Consider the following 23,417-nt stretch of genomic DNA (forward strand, 5'->3'; position numbering starts at 1 on the left):
TTGCCAAAGGAGATGACACAACCACGCAACATATCTTCAATCACTTGGTTAACGAGCTCATCTTGACCTGGGTACTGGGGGTGATAAGTTGTGCTCCATGTTATATGGGTTCCCATAGCTTCTTGGAAACTATCTTAGAATTTCGAGGTGAAAATGCTGCCTTGGTCTGAACTAATCTCCTTCGGAATGCCGTGGAGTGAAACAATTCTGGAGATATACAAGTTTGCTAACTGAGTAGCAGTGATACTTTCCTTGACTCGTATAAAGTGTACAACTTTGGAGAATTGGTCGATGACGACAAAAATAGCATCGTGACCCTTTTGTGATCTGGGGAGGCCAATGATGAAATCCATCTGAACCTTATCCCACTTTCATTCAGGAATAGGCATTGGTTGTAGAAGTCCAGCGGGTTTTTGATGTTCTGCTTTGTCGTGACGACAAATGTCACATTCTTCAATATAGAAAGCAATGTCTTGCATCATCTCAGACCACCAATATTTCTGACGAATGTCTACATACTTCTTGGTACTTCCCGGATGAATCGACAGGTCTGTGTCATGTGCTTCTTTCATAACTTTGTCTATCATAAGGTCCAATTGGGGGTACCACAATGCGATCTCTGAAGAAAAAAGCTCCACCTTCATCCAACTATAATTCCTTGGCCTTCTCACATGCAAGATCACTCTTAATGCGATCAATTTCAGTGTCTGACTCTTGTGCAGACTTGATAGCTTTCTGAAGAGTCGGTTCTTGGACAAGGTTATTAAGAGAACCCTATGGAACAATGTGAAGGTTCAACTTGCGACGTTCATAATGAAGACATGTTGAGCTTTCTGAACCTCAAGGCATCTTCCATGACATTAGCCTTGCCATGGGTATAAGAAATACCACAGTCATAGTCTGTAATTTCTTCCATCCATCGCCGCAGGCAGAGATTTAGATCTGGCTGAGTAAACAAATACTTTCGACTGTGATGGTCGGTGTAGATCTCACAATGGTTACCAAGAAGGTAATGTCACCACAGCAAGAGTGCATAGATAACTGTAAAGAGTTCGAGGTCATGAACTGGATAGTTCTCTTCATGTGTCACATCCCTAGTTTCCTCCACTCGCCCCCCTTTTTTGTGCTAGCATGAGTGTTGCGTCATGTTTAAATTTTTGTTGAACTTGAAATGGGGAAGAAAAACCCTAGCACTTCCTTATTCAAACAAATTCAAATGGCTAAGTTTCTCAACGAATCCAAAATGGCCTTAAAAAATTCATCTATGGCTGGTTCTTTTTCGTCATGTGTCTCTTTTTGCAGCAACGTCTTCATTTATAGGCGAGAGAGCAGCTCTTGGATGGCTTCCATAAGAATACACCTCTATCATTTTCTGTTCATTTCTTCTTATCCATCATGGACCAAGTTTTTAAGTCTTCTATGCTTTATAGGTATTGTAGCCATTTTCTATCATAGCTTGACACCGAACTAGTTAAAGTTTTCGACAGTGTCAAAGTTTCCAAAAATTCTGAAAAAAATACTGAAACGTAACACATCTAATATAACATGATCCAATGGCGCGATTGGAAAAATACAACTTTAAGTGTCCTGAACAGAAAAACAAGTAGGTCAGTATATATTTTATGTCAGCGCAAACTGAAATTCTTGTATTTTTGCGAGGACGCGTAAATGCATATTTTCAAAATCCTGTCGTTGGATCATCTTGTTACATTAGAGAGATGCTACACTATTTATTGCATATTTTTTGATAAATTTTAAACCGTTAAGAACTTAGCCAGCTTAAACAAGTTCTATGGCAAACTATGATAGACACAATATGTGGCAAAAATACATCCTACCATCTAGGGAAAGTTGTCCCACATGTTTCATATACTATCATGTGATAATATATATACTAATTTATCATTGTAAGTATGTTGATATACTATATATAAGATATTTTAAAATAAGTTATACGAAAAAATTGCAAGTTGCTCCATGGTTTTACTACATTTTCAAAATACATATATATTTGTACGTAAGAAGGAGCATACTCAAAATACGAGACATACTACCAAATAAATAGTATATATACTCCCTAAACATTTTTATATACTACATACTACGCATACATACTCTTCGATTTGATAGATATTACATACAACATACAAAACACATATGTAAACCGGTTAGTGGAGGCCAAAGAATCCAATAGCAGGCTGGTAACTAACGTCTAATTAAATAATTGAATAAATGGTGCAAGTTTGTTCAACAACTTGCTATTTCCTTGGCAGGCCGAATGCATCACGTGAACAGATTAGATACTTTACTAGGTGTTGGGGCGCGCCCGTGGTGCGCCTCTTGAGGGGGAGTTGTGCGGTGCCAGGTAGTGATCGACCTTTTAACACGGTTTTAATTTCTGGTTAGCATGTGTAATGAATGCCTTAATTAAGGGATTGAGATTTCAAGCCAAGATAAAATAAATAGATATATGCAAAGAAGTCACGTTATGGATCTTAACATGAACCATCTTACTGAGAAGAGTGCAGTTTACATAAGCAACGACATAGGCCTACTATGTAGAAAAGCATCAGACAGCAGGGTCCAAAAGGCAGCCATAGGTTCATCACTCAATAGAGCATAATTAGGAGTACTTAGTTCTACATTACATTAACACAGGAATTGTGGTGACTTTGATTGTGCGGTTTGAGTTCGAAACTCGGACCAGTTGGTGGTTATAGTGGCCCTCTTGTCAGTTCCTAGCATAATGCAACATTCGGCACGCAAAGGACTATCTGCAAGCTTCACCATGAGTGTATCATTGTTTGGAATAATGTAGTCGAGCAGGTTCTCTTCGGTATAGTGTACCTGAAAGTACTGGACAAGAAAGCAAGTCAATTATATGAACACAAATTTTTTTGTGATATGGAAGATAGGAGTGTGTTTTGAAACTTACCACGCGCTAGCCTTGCTTGATTGTGCACACATAGTAGTTGATCTCTATTTTTTACCAGATTATAGCAAAGAGAGTGTCTACGTGTCGTTTGTAGAGCTTAACCCCGTTACCCCAGTAATAATGTTCTTCAAGTTTTCCAAAGTACTGGATCCCGCCAAGTGTTCCTGCAGTCAGTTCAATGTAGGTGAGAAGCAATTTAAGTATGATGTGTAACTGCTGCAAATGTCACTGTTTGTTTGGGAAAAGCAATATATAAGTTATTTAACAGCGTAGATGGGGGTTTAGGCATAAAATCATATAGGTATGTTAAAGATTAATTTATAAAAGCAGACAAACGGAAGATGTGTAACACAGCAGATGGTGAAAGCTGTTTTTAAAATTGAGAAAACAAAAATTATTGCATAAAGATTCACACAAGCATTGATATTTGAAGGAAAGGGTGTCATAGCACGTAATGAAACTCCAAGTACGAACTTGCAGTTTGCATGTAGAACAGGGGTAACAGGGACATACATATTCTATTATTTCTATTGTGCGTGAAATATTTGTAAAAATTTATCAGACAAGAAAATGTATGTATACTATTGCTATGAGATGAGATTGTGCTAAGAAAGTGTGATCATGATAATATGAGCTGATAAATGATCATGCATGATTTTCAATAGTAGAGAGCTGTATTTATATTTACATGTAGTGGTAGCATCAACTTATGAATGATAAGCATCAGTAATTCCGCGCCTCTGAATGTAAAGCATCAAGTTAAGTTACAGAGGCATGCTGAAAGTAATCAGTAGAAAAGGAAAGAAACATTGAGTAAGGAAAAGTACAACAGAGCAGTGTCATTGCAAAATTTGTGAGACAGGGATGCTCAGAGGAATCAGTAGCAAAGGAAATAAGTATTGATCTATCATCCGTAATGACTACCTGAAAGCAGTAGATAAAGAAATGCGCTGATACATGTCAGTTTGCTGTTTCAACAACAACAACGACAAAGCCTTTAGTCCCAAACAAGTTGGGGTAGGCTAGAGGTGAAACCCATAAGATCTCACGACCAACTCATGGTTCTGGCACATGGATAGCAAGCTTCCACGCACCCCCTGTCCATGGTTAGTTCTTTGGTGATGCTCCAATCCTTTAGATCTCTCTTTACGGACTTTTCCCATGTCAAGTTCGGTCTACCCCGACTTCTTTTGACATTATCAGCATGCTTTAGCCATCCGCTATGCACTGGGGCTTCAGTTTCCTGTTTCATATATAAAAAATTGAAATGAGGTATGTTCTCACCGCGGATGATATATTCTGGATGCTCGCTCTCTTCACTATGTTCATTGTATGATAAAATATACCGTTAGAAATATGAAATGTGATAATTCCCACTGGAAATGGTGTACCATAAGAGCGATTGAATGGAACTATTTAGTTGGAAATAAGAGTAAAACGGAAAGCGGGGGTGATGAATGTTTAACATGTTTTGTTGCTTATAAAATTGCGCGGTAAGCTAGCGAGGTACGCTCTCGGAATCCGGTTGAAGCAGTCTATGTGGTGGGCGACGAAATAATCGGTGTTAGTATGCTATATGGTGTCACAAAGGACATTTCAAGAATTTGTTCCCTTCAATAATTGGGGGTTATGAACGATGAAAGGAAGAGTGGGACAACCACAAAGGACATTTCAAGAACTTGACTAGGTACATTCATATCTAGACAAATCTAAGACAAGAATATTGGGACAGAGGGAGTATGTAACCTTCCGCAAAGACAAATTAAATCAGGGGTGTGCAGTCCATACATAGTAATCTACATATGTTAATCTTTCTCCATAATGACTACGGGACTAAGAAACTGAAGGAAAATAAATTTCAAATATGCATGGCTCATGAGATAGGATATATAGAAAAATTAAGAATGTTCCTGCCACCACTATCGCGACATCCATATTATGTTTTTTAATTAAGAGGATGCAAGGAAGCGAGGCTAATTCTCTGCCAAACAAACATGCACTCATGTTCTCGTCTATTAGTATAGTTGAAAATGTTAGGGCCTGTTCGGTAGCTCGCCAACTCCCAGCTTCCGTAAATCTATGAACAGAGTTGGCCTGAACGGCCCAGCTCCAAGAAGCTGGCTTCCGGGATCGAAGCGGCACGCATGTACAAAAACGTGGAGCTGCAATTTGGGCGATCCAGGAATCGGGAATCCTGGAGTTGACATTATTTATAAGCAGATGCCACCGTAAGTGACTCGATGGGTTCATGTACCGGTTCGCTACTTCTATCTCGCATCTGCTAATGTATTCGACTGGGCCCTATGGCCATGTTACCTCTTCAGCAGGTTGGGCTCGAGCCCGTCCAGGCAGATTGGCGTGCTGGCACGTACGAGAAGCTGGAACGAGGAGCCGAACGTATTTTTGATGGCTGGCGCTCCCGTCGGAAGCTGGCAGTGGAAACAAGAAGTGGGATTCGAGGATTTGCAGGAGTTGGGGAGCTACCGAACATGCCCTTAGTTGCAACAAAAAAAGGCTAGATTAACAGATTCCTGAGAAGAATTCCACTTTTTGTTCACACAGAATAATGCATCAAATCCTAGGAATCTAAGTATTCAAATTACTATGAACAACATTTGGATACATGCTTATCCATTCTTAGGCGATTAATTCTAAGTCCCAACTTACCTATCAAATAGATGGAGTCTTTACTGTGCTATAGCAGGACCTGGAAGTGGTACTGTGCTGTGTGAAGCCCTATTACACACAACAATGGGTAGAAATCCAATGTAGAATGCACATTTGATACTTACTTCGACAGTGAATTTGTGCACGGTTTCTTGCTTTTGCTATCTTCAGATGTTGGTCAAAGTGTGAACCGCAGAGGATCTTTTTACACAACAAAGAATGACGCTGGACAGCATAGAAAACATAGTCAGCCGAGAAAGTGAGGAATAATGCAGAAACAAAAAAATTAGGTGCAGCGGCGTCTCACCTTAGACTTCTCCCAAACCAGCAGGTCCCATGCCGGCAGACGATGGACAGGAACACAGATGCAGACCTGCAGCAGGGAGATGGTCAAGAAAAAGAATCCAGCATGAGAGAGTCCAAACACAACCTGCTACCCACACACAGCCTCGTCCTCCTCTCCCTCTTCATCCATCTCTCTCCCACAATTTCGTACCTGAACATGAAGAACGCGCCCCTCCTCCGCAACCGGCACCTATGCAACTCGCGCCCTGAGCGATACCTCGATGCCATCCCTTTCCCCGCCCCCTCTCTTCCCAACCATCACGGAGGATGGGTGGGAAGGGAAGACGAGAAGGTTTGAGGGAGAACCGGATCTGAGGAAGGCGCCTTCTCCGATAGCCGGCGACTGAAGGAACTGGGACGGGCTGATGGGACAGGGATGGGGGCGGCGGTGGTGGAAATCCTAGTGGCGCACACGCGGAAGGAAAAATGAGGAAAGGTGAGGTTGCGTGGGAGAGAAAGGAGAAGGGATGACGAGAGGTGGTGGGCCACCCTTTGTTTTTTCTTGGCATAGTACTTTATTTTTTTCATGGACATCCAATGTACAGTACATCGATCCTCTCTTGTTGGCGACGTGGAATGCCCCAGGAGACGCCATTCTCGTGTAGCTTAATGGGTTTGATATGTTCAACGTGTTGGACCAAACATCTCTTGTATTGTTTTTAGGAATCTCTTATATTTTTAAAAACAATATACGGTATATAGTTCGGAAGACAATATATAGTTTATTGTTTGAAAAAAAAATTATATATATATATAGTAGTATATTGTTTGAAAAAGAGTATATCATGGAGTCTGAAAAGAAAAAAAAGTATATCCTCTTTGTAGCATGTAGTATGTAGTATATGTATAGTGTGAAGTCGAAAGTATATAGTTTGGTAGTTTGTAGCATGGAGTACATTGTGTGGAATTGAAAGGAGTATATATGGGATGTATTGAGGAGTATATAGTTTGGAAATTGGGGTATATGTATACTTCCAGCAACAGAAACGAGTTATATACTTCCAGAGGCATATGTTCATTTAATTTGCATGCCCATATATTGACATGTGCACAAGATTTATAGGCATGTGAAATATTCTATTCTGGATCACCTTGGGAGCAAAACCGTGAGGTATTCTCTTATAAGAGTATGTACGTGTGTGTAATATAACTTTTAGATGGGAGGATGGCACTAGTAGAAAAAGGGTCTTTCGGCCGAGGGCCGAAAGACCATTAGTCCCGATTCACACAAAAATCGAAACCAATGCCAAGCATTGGTCCCGGTTCAGTTTGCCAGGGCATTGGTCCCGGTTCGGTTCATCTCATTAGTGTCGGTTCATGCTCCCGGTTCAGTTTGCCAGGGCATTGGTCCCGGTTCGGTTCACCTCATTAGTCCCGGTTCGGGGCAAAATCCGGGGCTAAAGATCCAGCGACTCCCACGTGGCCTGCCGCGGAGCATTAGTCCCGGTTTGTGGCAAGAACCGGAACTAATGCGTAGGTTATTAGTCCAGGTTTTAGACAAAAACCAGACTAAAGTGTTGCCTATATAAACCCTTGCCCCTGCCCACCCTCTCCTCTGTTTTTTGGTTGTTGAAGTGTGACCATGCCATGTTGTTGCCATTCTAGTTCATGCACATGACGTGTTCGATGAAATGCCAGAGCCACACTACTTAAGCTTTCTCGTCTCCAAGCTCGATCTCCAAGCTTCATTTTTCTCAATATTTTTCTAGTTTTTGCCGTGCACCAACTGCACAAGTGTTTTAAAAGGTTAGCTACTTCATCATTTCATCTATCACTGCTAGTTTAGCTCATTTCAAATGCTCAAATTAACTTCTTGAGTTTGCGCATGTGTAGGGTGTCGTCCCGTGCTCGTCCTCACCGTTGTCGATCGCCCCGCGTCAATCTCGTCGCGAGCACCACCGTGGTGAGCCTCTTGTTCTTATCTTCTTTTTAAAAGAAAGAAAATCTTATACTTGTATGATTTAGATACATACTTGTATAAATTACTTACTTTCATTATTTTTTGTTATTATATAGTGCGATGGTTTTTGGTATCCGCCTCCGTCTGTCCTCGTCCCGTCTATGATTTGGATGTGGTATATATTGTCTTTTATAATTATTTGTTTTATTTAGTGTTTATGACAATTATGACGACCAACGTGACATATATTTTTTAATCTAGGAGGTATGTGAACCAGAAATTCCAACCCACATAGAATTCTTGTCGAGAAGTTAAATTTGGTTGAAAAATAAAACAAATACTTGAAGGAAAAATTGAAAATAATTGAGGACAAGAATATTGTCGTGGTTTTGTCACGACAGATGTCCTCGTGCAAGGACTTAGGTGTGAGGCCATCGCAACCATGTGGCGGCTTGAGAGGGGTTTGTCGGAATCGAGAGATGTGAGTTTACCCAGGTTCGGCCCCTCAGATTGAGGTAAAATCCTACGTCCTGCTTGTGTTTCATTGATGGGGATGATGATCTCGATTACAAGGGTGCAGACTCCCCACCTCTAATCTCATGGGTGTCTAATCTGTCTATCTCATGATTTGTCTTGTCTAGACTTAAGTTGTCAATCTTGTCCCTCCTGGGGCGCCTTACCCTCCTTATATGGTGGAAGGGGTAGGTTTGCATGTAGAGTCCTACTAGGAGTAGGAATAGGACTAGTTTCTCTTGAATCTTAATCCGGATCTTGTTTCCTTCTTGTGGGAGTCTTTCCTCTTCTTGGGCCTTGTGAGCCGGCCCTCTTGGCCTCTCTATGAGCCGCCTTATGCCAGGGTGCACGCCGGGCCTTAGGACTTTGTCGTTTGTGTGAGTCGCGTGCTAGGTTAAATATGAGTCGCCCATCAGGTCACTGCTGAGTCGCCGGTGAGTCGCCAAGTCCTTAGCGGGTCATACTTCAAGCAGGGTTACACCGCGGGGTATATCCCCGACATTAGCCCCCAGGTTAGCTTGAAATTATTCATGGTAAGCTCCTGAAATAAGAATAATAAATATGTTAAGGGACCGGCTTGCTCCTCTGGCCGGCTTGATTTACTGAAGTGGCTCCTTTGAAAATCCAAGTTTCTTCTGCATATTAACGAGCCGTCTTCACAATCATTTCGTAGGTATGTGTCCTTTGCAGTAAAATATATACGCCATTGAGTCGGCCTCCAATGCTTTGACTTGATTTTTAAATTTGGGGAATACGAAATCCACATAATGTTGTACCGGCTTCTCTTGCTTTGGTGGGTTATGATTGATAATGGAGGGTCATGATTGTTGGTAACGACTCGTCAAAGAACTGAACTCCAATTGACTTGATTGAACTATTGGGGATAAAGAAATCCATGTAATGCTGAACCGGTCTTTCAATGCTTCAACTAGATAAAAATATGTTGAGCCGGTCTTGCTCATAATTGACATCTTGAAAGTGCTCTTCAATTTTTTGATATATCCATATTACCTGTAGCCCCAAGCTCCAAGTTTAGCAGCTCATGATGACTTGGAGATTAGCAATACTATCTTTGACCATGTAGCCCCCAAGTGTCGGGTTGTCTTGCTTGCAGCAGCCTGGGACTTGTAATCATCTTATACTTATAAAGCTTCAGCTGGTGTAGCCCCCAAGGGCTAGCTCATCATTGTGTGATGGGCCAGGTCTTCAATTTGGACCTCATGATCTGTGAAACAACTGAGTGTTGTAGCCCCCAAGTGTCGGGTTGTCTTGTCGTCAGCAACCTGGGACTTTAGAAATTTTGATTTGAACAGTGTAGCCCCCAAGTGTCGGGTTGATTGCTTGCGGCGACTCGGGACTTCCAGTTCTTCTCCTTTGAAAATAAAACATCATATGATGTAGCCCCCAAGGGTCGGGTCATTATGCAATAATGAACACGCACTTTGTTGATCTGATTATGTAAACTTGAGCAGCAATGGGTAGCCCCCAAGGACCGGGTCATTATAAAATGATGAACTGGTTCTTCCTTGAATCAATACTTGATTAAAGAGTAAACTATAGCCCCCAGGGCGGGCTTATCTCCTTGAAATAGCCGGGTCTGTTGATGATATGATGATTTAAAAGAGCAGTTTGCATTAGCCCCCAAGTGCCATGGTGCATGCTTACAACGACATGAGACTTCCATACTTTGATGTAATCTTGATTTGAATAATGTAGCCCCCAAGTGCCGGGTTGTATGCCTGCAGCGACTTGGGACTATTCCTTCTATTGTAAAATCATGTCCACTCTCATGATGCCTTTGTGATGACAGAAATCCTTGGCCATGGTTGCACTGTAACCCGGCAAATATATGGTTGAGAAAGGGTAGGTTTACATGTAGAGTCCTACTAAGAGTAGGAATAGGACTAGTTTCTCTTGAATCCTAATCCGGGTCTTGTTTCCTTCTTGTGGGAGTCTTTTCTCTTCTTGGGCCTTCTCTTATGAGTCGGCCCTCTTGGCCTTTCTATGAGCCGCCTTATGCCAGGGTGCACGTCGGACCTTAGGCCTTTGTCGTTTATGTGAGTCGCCTTCTGGGCTAAATATGAGTCGCCCGCCAGGTCACTGCTGAGTCGCCAGTGAGTCGCCAAGTCCTTGGCGGGTCATACTTCAAGCCGGGTTACACCGCGGGCTATATCCCCGACAAATATGGAACTGGAGTTGCATGTCGCCGATGTCATCGATGATCGCAAGACGAAGATCGATGCGATGTGGTTGAAGATGGATGCAATGCGCTTGAATATGGATGAAATGCGCTTGAAGATTAGGAATATTAGAAAATATGTCATTGATAAAGAGGCTTGGTATCATTATGTTGTTGGGTCAATTGTTACCTTAGTTGCGATTTTGATCGCATTTGTTGTTGCATTTAAATGTTTTACATAGTTGTATGTTGTTTTATAAGAGATCTTTATGTATTTATTTTTTGCAATAATAACATTTGATCACTAATGTGCTTTGATTTTAATGTGATGATGAACTTGTATTAAATTGGTCATATGTTCTGCAATGATTTTTTGATATACTTAATTTCGTAATAGAGATGAACCGCCAATGGATGTACGGTGACCGACGCACTTCGGAGTACATTACGAACCGGGACTAATGCCCGAGTCACACTTAAGTTCGCACAAAATGATATCCTCGATCGAGGTTAGCAACCTTATCCTTTTCATCTGTAATTGATACAAAAATATTGCATGTGTCAATGTACGGTGGTCATTTCACTATTCATGTATGATGCCAGATCGATGCACGGAAACGATGGATATAAAGCCCCATCCAATTTAGTGTAAAATCCTAAACCCTAAAAATTGCTCAAAAAAAACATCGAATAAATAGCCCCGGTTTGTAATACAAACCGGGACTAATACCTCTCCTCCCCCTCGCTCCCAGCCCCACCGTGTGGAAGGTCTTTAGCCCCGGTTCGGGGCCAAACCTGGGCTAGCATTAGTCCAGGTTGATTAGTCCCGGTTACCGGGACTAATGGCCAACCGAACCGGGACTAAAGGCCCTTTTTCTACTAGTGCGGGCTATTTTTCTGAGACAAAGTATGTAGAATATAGTATGGTAATATGGAGTATGTATATACAAGAGTATGTTCAACGGCATTTACATAGTATGGTAATATGGAGTATGTATATACAAGAGTATGTTCAACGGCATCTACAGATCAGCCAATGAAGTACATGCCATGTACGTACATGATCATGCATCAGTGCATGTGTGTGGACTGTGGGCCAGATCTGAATATACCTAGCCATGCAAAGAAAATAGATATTGTTTGGCTGACTTTTTAATCTTTATTACCTACTAATAAAGCAATTAGTGCTTCTGTCGTCTGTCATTAATATTACCCTCAAGGTTGACATAAATTACCCACTGTGTCAACCATAAGTAAAGAAAACGCTTTGATTTTTCTTTCCAAAAGTCGCGGCGTAGTCATTTATTTCATGGGGTTGTTACTATAGAAGCACCGATGGACCAGAGCTGTAGTGGTTGAGGCCTATCACTTCTAGCCAGGAGAGCAGGGTTTGATCCCTATCTTGCACATTTTTTTACTTTTCCTTTTCTCACCCAACGCGTTCGTGCCCTCATGAGGCGGGCTGGCACATCTGTTGGTCTACACTCAAAAAATGTCAATTCAAAAACTGTTCACCGGTTTCTGTCATTTTGCAGAAAAGCCCTCACAGTTTTAGATAATCAACCCGCAGTCCAATTTTAAGTCACAGCGAACCGTTTTCTATCATTTTTGCAGAAAAGCTGTCACAGTTTTAGGTAATCAACCCGCAGTCCAACTTTAAGTCACAGCGAACCGTTTTCTGCATTTTTACATAAAACCCCCTAATAATTGCATTAAATAAGCCGTAGTCCATGTGAAATAGATTTTTTAAAACAATCATATCTTTTAAACCTTAACTTCAATTTCAACATACTATATATGAAATTTGATAAAAAAAATGCGTAGAATCTGAATATGATGTATTTTCTATCTATTAACTATTTAAAAAATAATATATTTAAGGTGCAACCTAAATCAATGATGCATGATTCATCATTTCTTTCACATGGGACGGCATACATCACTCAAATCAGGCAAAAAAATAAATGCATGGTGCAGGAAATCGAACTCGCGGCTCCGCTTTATTATATTAGTATAACAGGAGTAAAGAGACAACTTTATGGCAAGGAGATCCACCTAACCACCCATGATGCATGTACCATAGTATGCAAATGTATAGACTAAAAACATCTTTGTAGACTATAAAAGTGTGTGATATTTTTTCTAAACCATCAATTGTAGATTATAAAAACGTGTGATATTCTTTCTCCCGTTGCAACGCACGGGTCTTTTTGCTAGTAAGTACCAAGCAGAAAAAAGTTGTTTCCTGCAACCGAACCTGTTAGTACCCTGGATTGGATGACAACGAAGGTGGAGGTAGTTACCCTTATATGGTAGGATGTATGTTTCATATATATAGAGAGAGAAAGTCTATTCGTCACCCAGGGTGCAAAATAAGTTAATCTTCATCCAGGTAATCTCACGACCGGTTCATAAATAATTTACTATTGGAATACCAATAGTTCAATTAATATTGACTAGCCGTCAACTCGTGCGTTTCGCACGGGCCAGCCTATTTTAGGAAGCGTTAGAAGTTGAACTTCCATTAAGATTTTTGTTGCATGCAATCTTCTTTTAGAAATTAGCTGTGACGATGAACATTTATATCCACATTTCAATACCATTTCTTCTATGCAAATACTTTTCTATGAGTATAGAATAAAAGAATATGTCAATATAAGTTTGAAATTACTCCTCAGAATAAAATACAGTTCTTACTACAAGTCATAGAGCCAAAATGTATATATTTCTACAGTCAATATCAGAATGAGAAATTATTACCTTTTGAACAATGGACTCATCACCAATGATCCCTTGCGAACAACAAAACGTTGAGCAATCCGTACAAGCCAACCTCTCTAAGTGCAAGTTATATCTTACCTACATTTTGCAGTTGCTTCCGGTACGTAGTAAAATGAAATGGTATATTTTATGATATCCTGAGCAGATAATTTACATATATGTAGGATTTACCAATGATGTGATAAAGTAATAATGTATTGTATTGTTATATTTCTAGGGGTTGGTTGTAGATCTATTCTCACACTATTAATTAAACTATATATATATATATATATATATATATATATATATATATATATATATGTATATATATATATATAGTATCCATGAAAACATGTTAATGTTCCTGTTGCATTGTATATTTAGAAATTTGATATCCTAGAGCCTAGACTTATTATTTGTTAATAATTAGGTAACATAGGCAAGGTTGAGCTTGCCAAATTCATTGTCAAATTTTTTATCTTTTCCTTTCTTAAAGAAGTGCGAGTCAAAACGTATGTGCTTGCCGAATTGATTATCTAAAACCCAATGATACTAATATATCATGATATTGTGTGGAATCCAAATTTACGCTTAGTTACAAATGAAAGTCCCCAACTGCAAAGCTTTAGTATGCAATATTCTTGTTTGTAAGTTAAGAAAGGGACAAATGAGTACATCTTTTAGTGTAATATTTTATATTTGCTTCGCACATTAGGTTTTTGTGTAACATGTAAATAATAATGGTCCGTAATGAAACAATAGTATAAATATTTGCGTGTAAGGGAAAATCAGAATTTCCTCAAATTTAAAGGGGGGGTTTGATTATATGCTTTGTTGTCATTTTTGTCAACTTCAAGGTCGGAAGCTACATATTTGTACTCCATATGGTCTCGGAATATTTCAATATAATGAAGGTGAAATAATAAGCATATATGCAGATAGGTTTGTTTTTTATCAATAATATGTGCTTGTTGTTCTTCCCGTACATCAGCAACGCCATGTCATATTTTGCGTATGCCTTTTTAAATTCTAAAAATGAAAAAGTTTTATCAAGCCTAACATTATTATATGCACTATAAACTTTTTATATATAGGCTTTTATTTATAAAAAAAGATCAAAGTACAGTCGCAGTCCCATGGCCTGTTACAAAGATTTTCCGTCGAGTATACTCTTGAAGGGACAAAGGAGACAAAAAATTTCCAATACTTTTAAACATGTAGAAGTTATGCAACAAAATAAGATATCACTTAATTGTTAGAAAAAAAGAGAAGTATTGCATATTGATCTAAAATAGTTGTCCATCAGCTCAAATACAAATTTGAACGTTACTAATGTATACAAAATTACAGATATATATTCTCACTTCTAATTTCTCTTATCTCTTCAATAGAAAATTACATCAACAATTTAGCATGTATATGTAAGCCAGCTACAAAACAATGATCACGGTATACTGCAAACATAGAACGCAAGACATATTCTTCTTCTAACCAATTATTCATGCCCTCAGTTAGTCAATGGGACAGCGTGGGAGCAGTGATATGTTGTACAGTGGAGAGATGACATGTTTGTGGTGATGCTCAGGAAGCAGACATGAAAGCTATGTGATGGAAGCTAAGGAACTTGACTAATCAGTATAGTGGTTCAATGCGAATGGTGACGAACTGTGCTCCGTGTTTGAATGCTTGCGACGCCCACTAAAAGGAATATGCTAATACACGACGCTATTTTTTCGTCGCTACATCGTCACGGTTTTTAATTTACGACGATCTCACGACGAAAAACCAAGCGTCAAAAACGAAGCGTCACAAATGAACAGCAGCGACGTTTTGATCGAAATTGTCATAACTTTTACGACGATTCCTGGACCGTTGTAACCTTTACGACGATCCTAAATCGTCGTTGGCAATCAAGCCCAGTCCTACGTGGCAGTCCTACGTGGCAAAATTACGACAAAATCAAAACGTCATGGTTGAAATCAGCCCAACCCATTTCAATTAATCACATGGGCTGATTCTATTTTTTGGGCCTTTTTCTTATTGGGCTTCTTTTTGGGCCTTAGCCTATTTACAGCCACTTTAGTTTTTTTTTGAATTTTTTGTATCATTATAATTTGGGCAGTTTTGGCCTTTTGAATTTCAGTTTTGTCTGTAGGTCCCACTTTTCATGTTTTTCTCATAATTTGTCCCATATGTAAGTTCGGGTCAGGTTTTCATTTCAGACATTTTCATATCGCATACGATATGAATATTTCAAATAGAACAGAAAGAACATGTGAAATTCATCAAATTAACACGAAGGTAGTATATTACAATTTTTCCAATCTGTTACAAAGCAGATATGCCTATTATTACAATATATAATATGCATTCTTAGATAAGTAGAGCTTCACACAATTGGCTTCAAGGCTTTGCACTTCAACTTTCTTAGGTCTGGTGGTCCTGTAGAAGAAACAACCATATTTTGAAGAGCTACAAGATATAGATCAAGAATAGAAACAAGGCACAAAAACAAGCAATCCATGGCGGAAATCTTGAAGCGACAAATGTTTCTGAACTCAGATGAGAGAAGTTTGAGTCTGCCAATTAATCCAACTAACACTCATTCACATGATAGGAAGTATTCACACAAAACTCCAGATGTTCCACTTGTATCAAGTGAAATCTCCGAATTTTATGCAATATATGAACCAGAAGTAGCAGGAGAGGAAATAAGGGGATCCCTCGCTGACTTCAAAAGACATGAGTGACTCAGATCAAAAACCTGCACGAGATTAGAAATCATCATCAGACGGGAAAAACTAAACATCAAATAAATATACAGAATACATATAATCCATGTTTTATCCAGATCAAGGAGATGTCTTCCCATCCAAATTACTAAAGTCCTAGGAAGCAAAGAAAAGATTGCATATATGGGAAATGAATTTTACATTGTAAGCAACTCACAATGAAATAGCACATTAACAAGGTCAATTTAACCTACACCATGGTTTTGAGGAGGAAATATGGACAATTTTAGCATATTTCATAGGCTCAAATGTAAGTCATCAAAAGACAACTGGATCTTTCCAAAAAAAGAAAACCATGAAAAGGATCATACAGGACTTAATTGAGCGCTGCACATTGATAATAAAATATCAAACTACTGTGTGCACCTAATATATTTTCACCAAGATCACATACCCCAAAATATTGACCTTAATCTCAAACCACATTAGTGCAACAGAAATAAAAATGATACAATTTTTTTCTTTTTTTTCCCAGCCGGTCAACCCCCCACCTTTCCGAGGTAGGATGTCATGCTACTTTTTTCTGCACACATGATACTGTTTTTTTCTTTTTTTTTCCAACCGGTCAACCCCCCACCTTTCCGAGGTAGGATGTCATGCTATTAGCTCAAATACTATATGATTTGATTAAGAGGATGTGCAGAGCATAAGCAGCCAAAACAGAAGTAAGATAAACCTACACCTATACACATATGACAGATGACATACACAACAGGATCTTTCCAAAAAAAGAAAACTGTGAAAAGGATCATACATGAGTTAGTTGAGCGCTGCACATTGATAATCAAAGATCAAACTACTGTGTGCACCTAATATATTTTCACCAAGATCACATACCCCAAAACATTGACCTTAATCCCAAACCACATTAGTGCAACAGAAAAAAAATGATACCATTTTTTTTCTTTTTTTTCTTTTTTCTCCACACATGATACAGTTTTTTTCTTCTTTTTTTCCAACCGGTCAATCCCCCACCTTTCCGAGGTACGATGTCATGCTATTAGCTCAAATACTATATGATTTGATTAAGAGGATGTGCAGAGCATAAGCAGCCACAACACAAGTAAGATAAACCTACACCTATACACATATGACAGATGACATATACAAACCATAACTTACATTAAGTGAGTGAGCAAAGATATTTTTGCTGACTTGAATAAATGTTTTATTTTTGCAAGTGACCGAACATCACATCATACAAAAAATCAATAAAGCAACATATTTCTGCTGACCTGAGCCATACATGAAGGTGTAGGACGTGCATAAAAAAAGTAAAGAAAATCATTTCAGACATATCCAAGCATTTCAGACATACAAAAGAAAATCGGTGCATGCATGCATGTCTGGGTTCTTGTCACATAAAATTTTAGTTTTCTCACCGGATCCAACTGAAATTGACGACCAACACAACAGTTCAACAGATCAAATCATATCAGATTACGATCGATAGAAACGAGCAGGACTTCCTTCAGTATGTTGGCAGCATAGAAAAACACATGGTGAGGGTGAGGTGTCATCGGATACTTAAATACTAAGAATCAGAGGAGCTTAGCTCCATCATATTGTTGCAGTTTATTCCTCATCACTTGACCCTCACAAGCATAAGCATGCATGGACAACACAAGTACTCACCACTAACTATGGAGATAGGGAAACACAAAAGACCAATAAAAGCTAAAGTCTGGCAATTATCCAAAAGAAAATACTTTTTTTTGCTCAAAATATGAAACATCATCTCATCACCATAGTTTAGCGCAACAGTGATGGGAAGCGCCATGACCATCACCACACCATCGCCGTCGCCCAAGTCTCCCTGCTGCATGGCCACCTAGTCGGGCACTGCAGGTCAAGGAGAAGGTACATCTCCTTCCTTCTCCTCTCTGTCCTCACTTCCTCAAAACCATAGATCGATGCACGTTATAGATGAATTACTGATTACTCCTAGCCTATACGATCCATCGGCTATGACACAAGAGTCGATGCAGGTCAAGAGTCGATGCGCTATGACACAAGAAAATTTACACCATCGGCTATGTCTAGATTCTCTCAGGATGTTGTGGGACGCATACAACTCCACAAGTCTAACACAATCAGATGGTATTTATTTTCCCGATGCCGTTCCAAAATTTGTAGGTGACAGAGAGTGCGTTCAACTTCAACAGAATTCAAAGCATACAGCAATACTGCACACTATGGAAAACAAACACTAGGATTGTGTGGCTGCGGCTGAGCAAGTCATGTCTGCACATTCTGAATCATCCTACTCTTAACGTCACTGGAAAAGCACAAGTCTCTACCATGCCGGGAACACATATGAATCACCGTGTGCTAATATTTGACAAGCAAATGACACACACAAATACCGAATCAAACTAGAGTGCAAACTCGAGCAGTAAGTTGCTCATAACATATGTATAGTGGGCATAAGTTTTCAGTTTTACCCTTCAACCCTTTCTGCCCCATAGGACAACTTGCCTCCAGATGCTTATATTCGTCCGTCGCCAAGACAGCATCAAGAATTCTAGGAGTGCTAACAATGAACTCAACATACTTCACCTTGAGCTACGGGCAGTTGCGCTGCTCTGCTGAAGCCAGAGTTGTCGCTGCATCAGATAAAACATCATCTCACGCGGGTGAGCATCTACGAATGGCAGGAACGCATTGACACCAACGGGGCGAGAAAGGAGAGCACGCCAGATTCGATCCGGCCCACGTTGCGCTCGCGCGCGAGGCGTTCGACGAAATGCGCGGAAGGGAGATAAAGGGGAACAGCGGGGATACCTCGGCGTGGGTGGGGAGGAGGAGGCGGTGCTGCTGCTGGTGGTTGGGGGAAGCGACGGAGGAGGAGCACGGGGATCGGAGAAGAAGGGAGGTCAGCCGCCGCCTCAGCATCCCGACGCAGATCGCCCTCGCCTTGTTTCCGGACGCCGTCCCAGACGAGGACCCGGCCGTCGGCGACGCTCGTGTACGGCACGCGGCCGCGCGGGTCGAAGGCGACGCTCTCAGGGCCCTTCATCTTGCCGCAGAACCGGATCTCCGCGCAGCACAGCCACTCGCCGGCGTCCGCGTGCGGGGGCATCTCCGCCGCGTCCGGGAGGTCCACTGCGTGCGCCTCAAAGCCCGGGAAGTCCACCATGGATCGAAGGGAGGCGAGAGGAGGGAGCGCGTGGGGCTGGGTGTTGGTGGGAGAGAGGGAACGAGGGGGGGTCGGTCGATCTGGGGAGGGAGAGGCCGAGAGGTAGGTGGGGCGAGCGGGTGCGCTGTGTGGGATGGGTGGCGGCGGCCAGGGGAGTGCGAAGGGTGAATGGGTCGGCTAGGGTTAGCCCCCTGGAGGGCTTTATACCCGAGGGTGGTTATGGGCCGGGGCGGTTGATGGCCAGCTGGGCCACTTGGCCCAGTTGGGCCACGGGGGTCCTTTTCTTTTCTTTTTTTAAATACTTTTTTCTATTATTCTTTTATTAGTTATCATTATTATTATTCCTTTTATTATTTCTGTTTTAAATATATATAATTTTAACTAATTTTAAAATGTTCGATTTATAATTATAATCTATTAGGGAATTTTCATATCACCCCCGGTATCTTAATCTTCGCATTCAATAATTATTCCCGCTTTGTTTTATTTTTAAATCTCAAATTCAAATTGTTCTAAACAGCCTTCATATTCTCATGAATAATGTGGACTTGATCTTCGGCATGTTGGATAATATCCGGCATCATTACCTCTCTGAAATTTGGGAAAACCAGTGACAAAGTCCATTTTAACATGGTCCCATTTCCATCACCTTTCCGGGTGAATAGACAATGGTGTGTCGTGAGCTTCTTTCATCACCTTTCCGGTCATCCTGAGATTTTCCTTTTTATTTGGGACGAATAGGCGATCCTTGAAATAACAAACTTGTAATACAGTAATTATTTTTAAAAAGTATTCTAAAAAATGAGCTATCATGTGTGAATATTTATGGCTTTCAAGCCAAATGATCAATCTTATGGCCACATTTGTGGCATAGTTTGTTCAAAATATCTAATATTGTGCACAAGGGTGCATATTGGAATGGCAAAAAATGTTGCTTAAGGAAGTTTTCATTTTTCTTGTATGAAAAATTCATTTTTCATTTTTCATGTGCCCAAAATTAGTTTTCTTGTGAATGACCTACCATATATTTGTACCAAAATTGGACCAAATCATTTTTCTAACATACTAGGACATATTTAATGTACAATTGACCAAATGGTTGGGTGTTAAATTATTTTATCGACCTCTCGTAAAAAAGACAAATTTTCGTTGAATCAGCTGAAAGCAGGTCAAATTTGAACTGCAGCTACATTATGTAATTACACCATGAAAAATTCAAAACAAATTCAAAAAAATGAAAAACCATTGCATTGTGTCATTATATGTGACAAAGTTACTAGGAAAAAGAATAAACTTGTAAGACGACGATTATTTTAAATAAGTGTTCTTAGAAATGGCCTATCATGTGTGAAGATTCATGGCTTTCAAGTCAAATGATCAATCTTATGGCCACATTCATGACATAGTTTGTTGAAATGATAAAATATTATGCAAAAGGGTGCATATTGAAATGGCAAACAATGTTGATTAAGGAAGTTTTCATTTTCCTTGTATGAAAAATTCATTTTCCATTTTTCAAGTGATCAAAATGAGTTTTTTTGTGAAGGATCTACCATATATTTGTTTCAAAATTAGATCAAATTATTTTTATAAATTACCAGTCCATATTTAATGTACAATTGACAAAATGGTTGGGTGTTAAAAGATTTTATCCACCTCTCGAGAAAAAGACAAATTTATGTCGATTCACGTGAAAGCGGGTTAAATTTGAACTGCAGCTGCATTATAGTTTTCTCTTTATTTTTCCCAAAAATCATTTATAGGTATATAAGTATCTATTTAATCAGAAATACGTGGTGTGGTGCCTTGACGTCGAGGTTTGGATGGTGGTCGAGGGCCCCAACTCGAGAGTGCGTGAACTTGCATGCGAGTCGCATGGTCACCGCCTGACCGTTGCATTGCCACGCGTTCTAGGTGGAATAGGCATGTCTGGTGGGTTGTACAATAGAAGAATCTCACGAGGAGAGTGAACTAAGCAAAACATGAATTAGCAGTCAAGTGTTTGATTAGCGGTGCGGGTAATTCACATAGACAATGGGCCTAAATTTTGGCTGAGGATGATCATCTACTAAGGAGACTCTCTTGGAAAATTTTTATCTCAAATGGATGAATCTAGGTGGCACTTGCTTTGCAAAGTAACACATTGTGCAGAAATATGGATGTTGAAGCTAGGATCAAATGAATGAATGGATTGAGCTGAAATTTGGTGTATGATGTTAATTTGGGCATATGAAGGCACTGTACAAAAATAATACCATTTGGACATGCCAAAGTGACACTTCCTTCACAATGTGCCAATTTGGACAGAAAATGGTAATTGAAACTGGGCTCACATAGATGAATGGATTGGGCTTAAATTTGGAGGAGGATGATAATTTGGACACATTAAGGTACTGTAAAAATTTCATAAAATTTGGATAAACAAAAATCATACTTCCTTCACAATATTGGGAAAAATACTGAGAGAAACTGGCTGAATTAAATGAGCTAAAATTTGGTGGAGTGAGGTTATATGGTCAGTGTCATCCCGTGGTAAATTTTCATCAACTATAAAGCAATATAAAACATAGTTGCTTCACAAAATGAAAATATTACCAAAAAAAGATTGGATGATGAGCTCACATGAATTGTTAGATATGGCTAAAATTTTATGGAGAGCTATGTTTTGGGCACATAGATGATGTGGAAAAAATTCAACTCATCAGAATATTCCTATCTAGTATTTCCTTCACAAAGCTGTTAGCTGAACACAAACTTTGGAAATTTGCTGAGAAAGATTTACTAGGCAAATCGTTACAAAAGTTTTCATGAGGCAATGATTTGGATAGGAAAGAGTGCCCAAACAATATGAGGGTAATCAAAGAAATAGAAATAGCACTTCCTTCACAAAGTGCTATTCTGAACAGAATAGGAAAATGAATATTTTTGAATTATTTTTGAACTATGGAAGGGAGGGTTTTCACATATTTGAGAAATATATGGTCCAAAGTATTTATAAGAATTTTTCGAGAATTTTGGAATGACAGAATACTAGGTTGCTTCACAAACTAGGATCAGGTGGGATAGAATGGACCCACGAGTGACATGTCAACATAGTTAGAACATGTTACGACATTTTTACAATTGTCGTAAAAGTTATGACGATCTCATCTTATGAAGTTACGACGTTTTTGACTCACATCGTCGTAATTTATATGTAGATTTGATCCCCTCAAACGGTTTACGACGATCTCGGATGAAATCGTCACACATTTATGACGAATTCATCAACGGCGTCTTAGAAAACATCATGTATGAGCATATTTCTTGTAGTGCCCGTTATTAGTCATCTGTTGGTAGAATTTGCAGCTTGGTCGTCTATTATCTATTATTGTTAGAAGACAGCAGTTGTGATGCACATGAGGATGAAAGTTAGGCAAGAGTACACGGATGCCTTATGCATTTGGGTTCATTCCTAACATCGCTGAAGCACCTTTTGTAATGATTGTAATATGATCCGCATTCATATGTAAAGCTCACTTTTCCCTTAAAAATACTATTGTCAATAAATCGACAAATCAATTAGAAATAGAATGACCTCAAGGATAATTATACCGTCTTTAACAAAAGAGCAGTCCAACAAAACAATAGTTGGTGAATTATTTGTCTCTGGCAGCCGATGTGGTTGCCACCTTATTGTACATCCCAATAAATCCGGTCTTTCGCCTGCAACATGTATATTCCAAAAGTGGGACGTGAGTTATAAAGAGAGAGAAAAATAGAGGAGGAATGTGCTTTACTTACCTTCAGCAATAATGGCCTGAAGAAGAACGATGACGTCGAAGAGAGAAAAGGGGATGAGGATGCGTTGCCCATAGGTCTCGAGCTTGTAGCCAAATTTCAGACCATATTTAGCAATCATAGTCAGCAAAATTAGCAGTATTCAGCTATAGCATTGCTTAAAAGCATATGAACGAACCTCAGTGTCATCTATACTATTGAAATTGAACCGAGCAAAATACTTATTTCCTGGATGCAATTGCATGAAAACCCTTTCTGACCGCGTCATACAATGTCAAGCATGAGTACGTCTTTCGATATACTTAAACTGGGTCTCTAATTAGAAACTGTGCAGCACCTATCATGGAATGGAAGGAGGCAACAAAGGGAATATGTAAATAAAAACATGTGAACTCGAGTACGCC

The 23,417-nt window shown here is 39.7% G+C and overlaps 1 long non-coding RNA gene, 1 other non-coding gene and 1 pseudogene across 2 annotated transcripts; all 3 read right to left on the bottom strand.

The window, feature by feature from the left end:
* Nucleotides 1-2,489: 2,489 nt before the first annotated feature.
* On the bottom strand, nucleotides 2,490-3,982 carry LOC123440917. Its single transcript, XR_006630380.1, has 3 exons — nucleotides 3,860-3,982; nucleotides 2,936-3,099; nucleotides 2,490-2,856 (listed from the first exon to the last, which is right to left on the bottom strand). It is a non-coding gene; the product is annotated as an uncharacterized LOC123440917 (long non-coding RNA).
* Nucleotides 3,983-15,769: 11,787 nt separating this feature from the next.
* Nucleotides 15,770-23,134, bottom strand: LOC123442163 (annotated as a pseudogene).
* Nucleotides 17,609-17,690, bottom strand: LOC123445788. The gene has a single exon (XR_006631161.1). It is a non-coding gene; the product is annotated as a small nucleolar RNA Z199 (small nucleolar RNA).
* Nucleotides 23,135-23,417: the final 283 nt, after the last annotated feature.

This window comes from Hordeum vulgare, chromosome 3H (genome assembly GCF_904849725.1).
Source record: "Hordeum vulgare subsp. vulgare chromosome 3H, MorexV3_pseudomolecules_assembly, whole genome shotgun sequence".
Lineage (NCBI taxonomy): Eukaryota > Viridiplantae > Streptophyta > Magnoliopsida > Poales > Poaceae > Hordeum > Hordeum vulgare.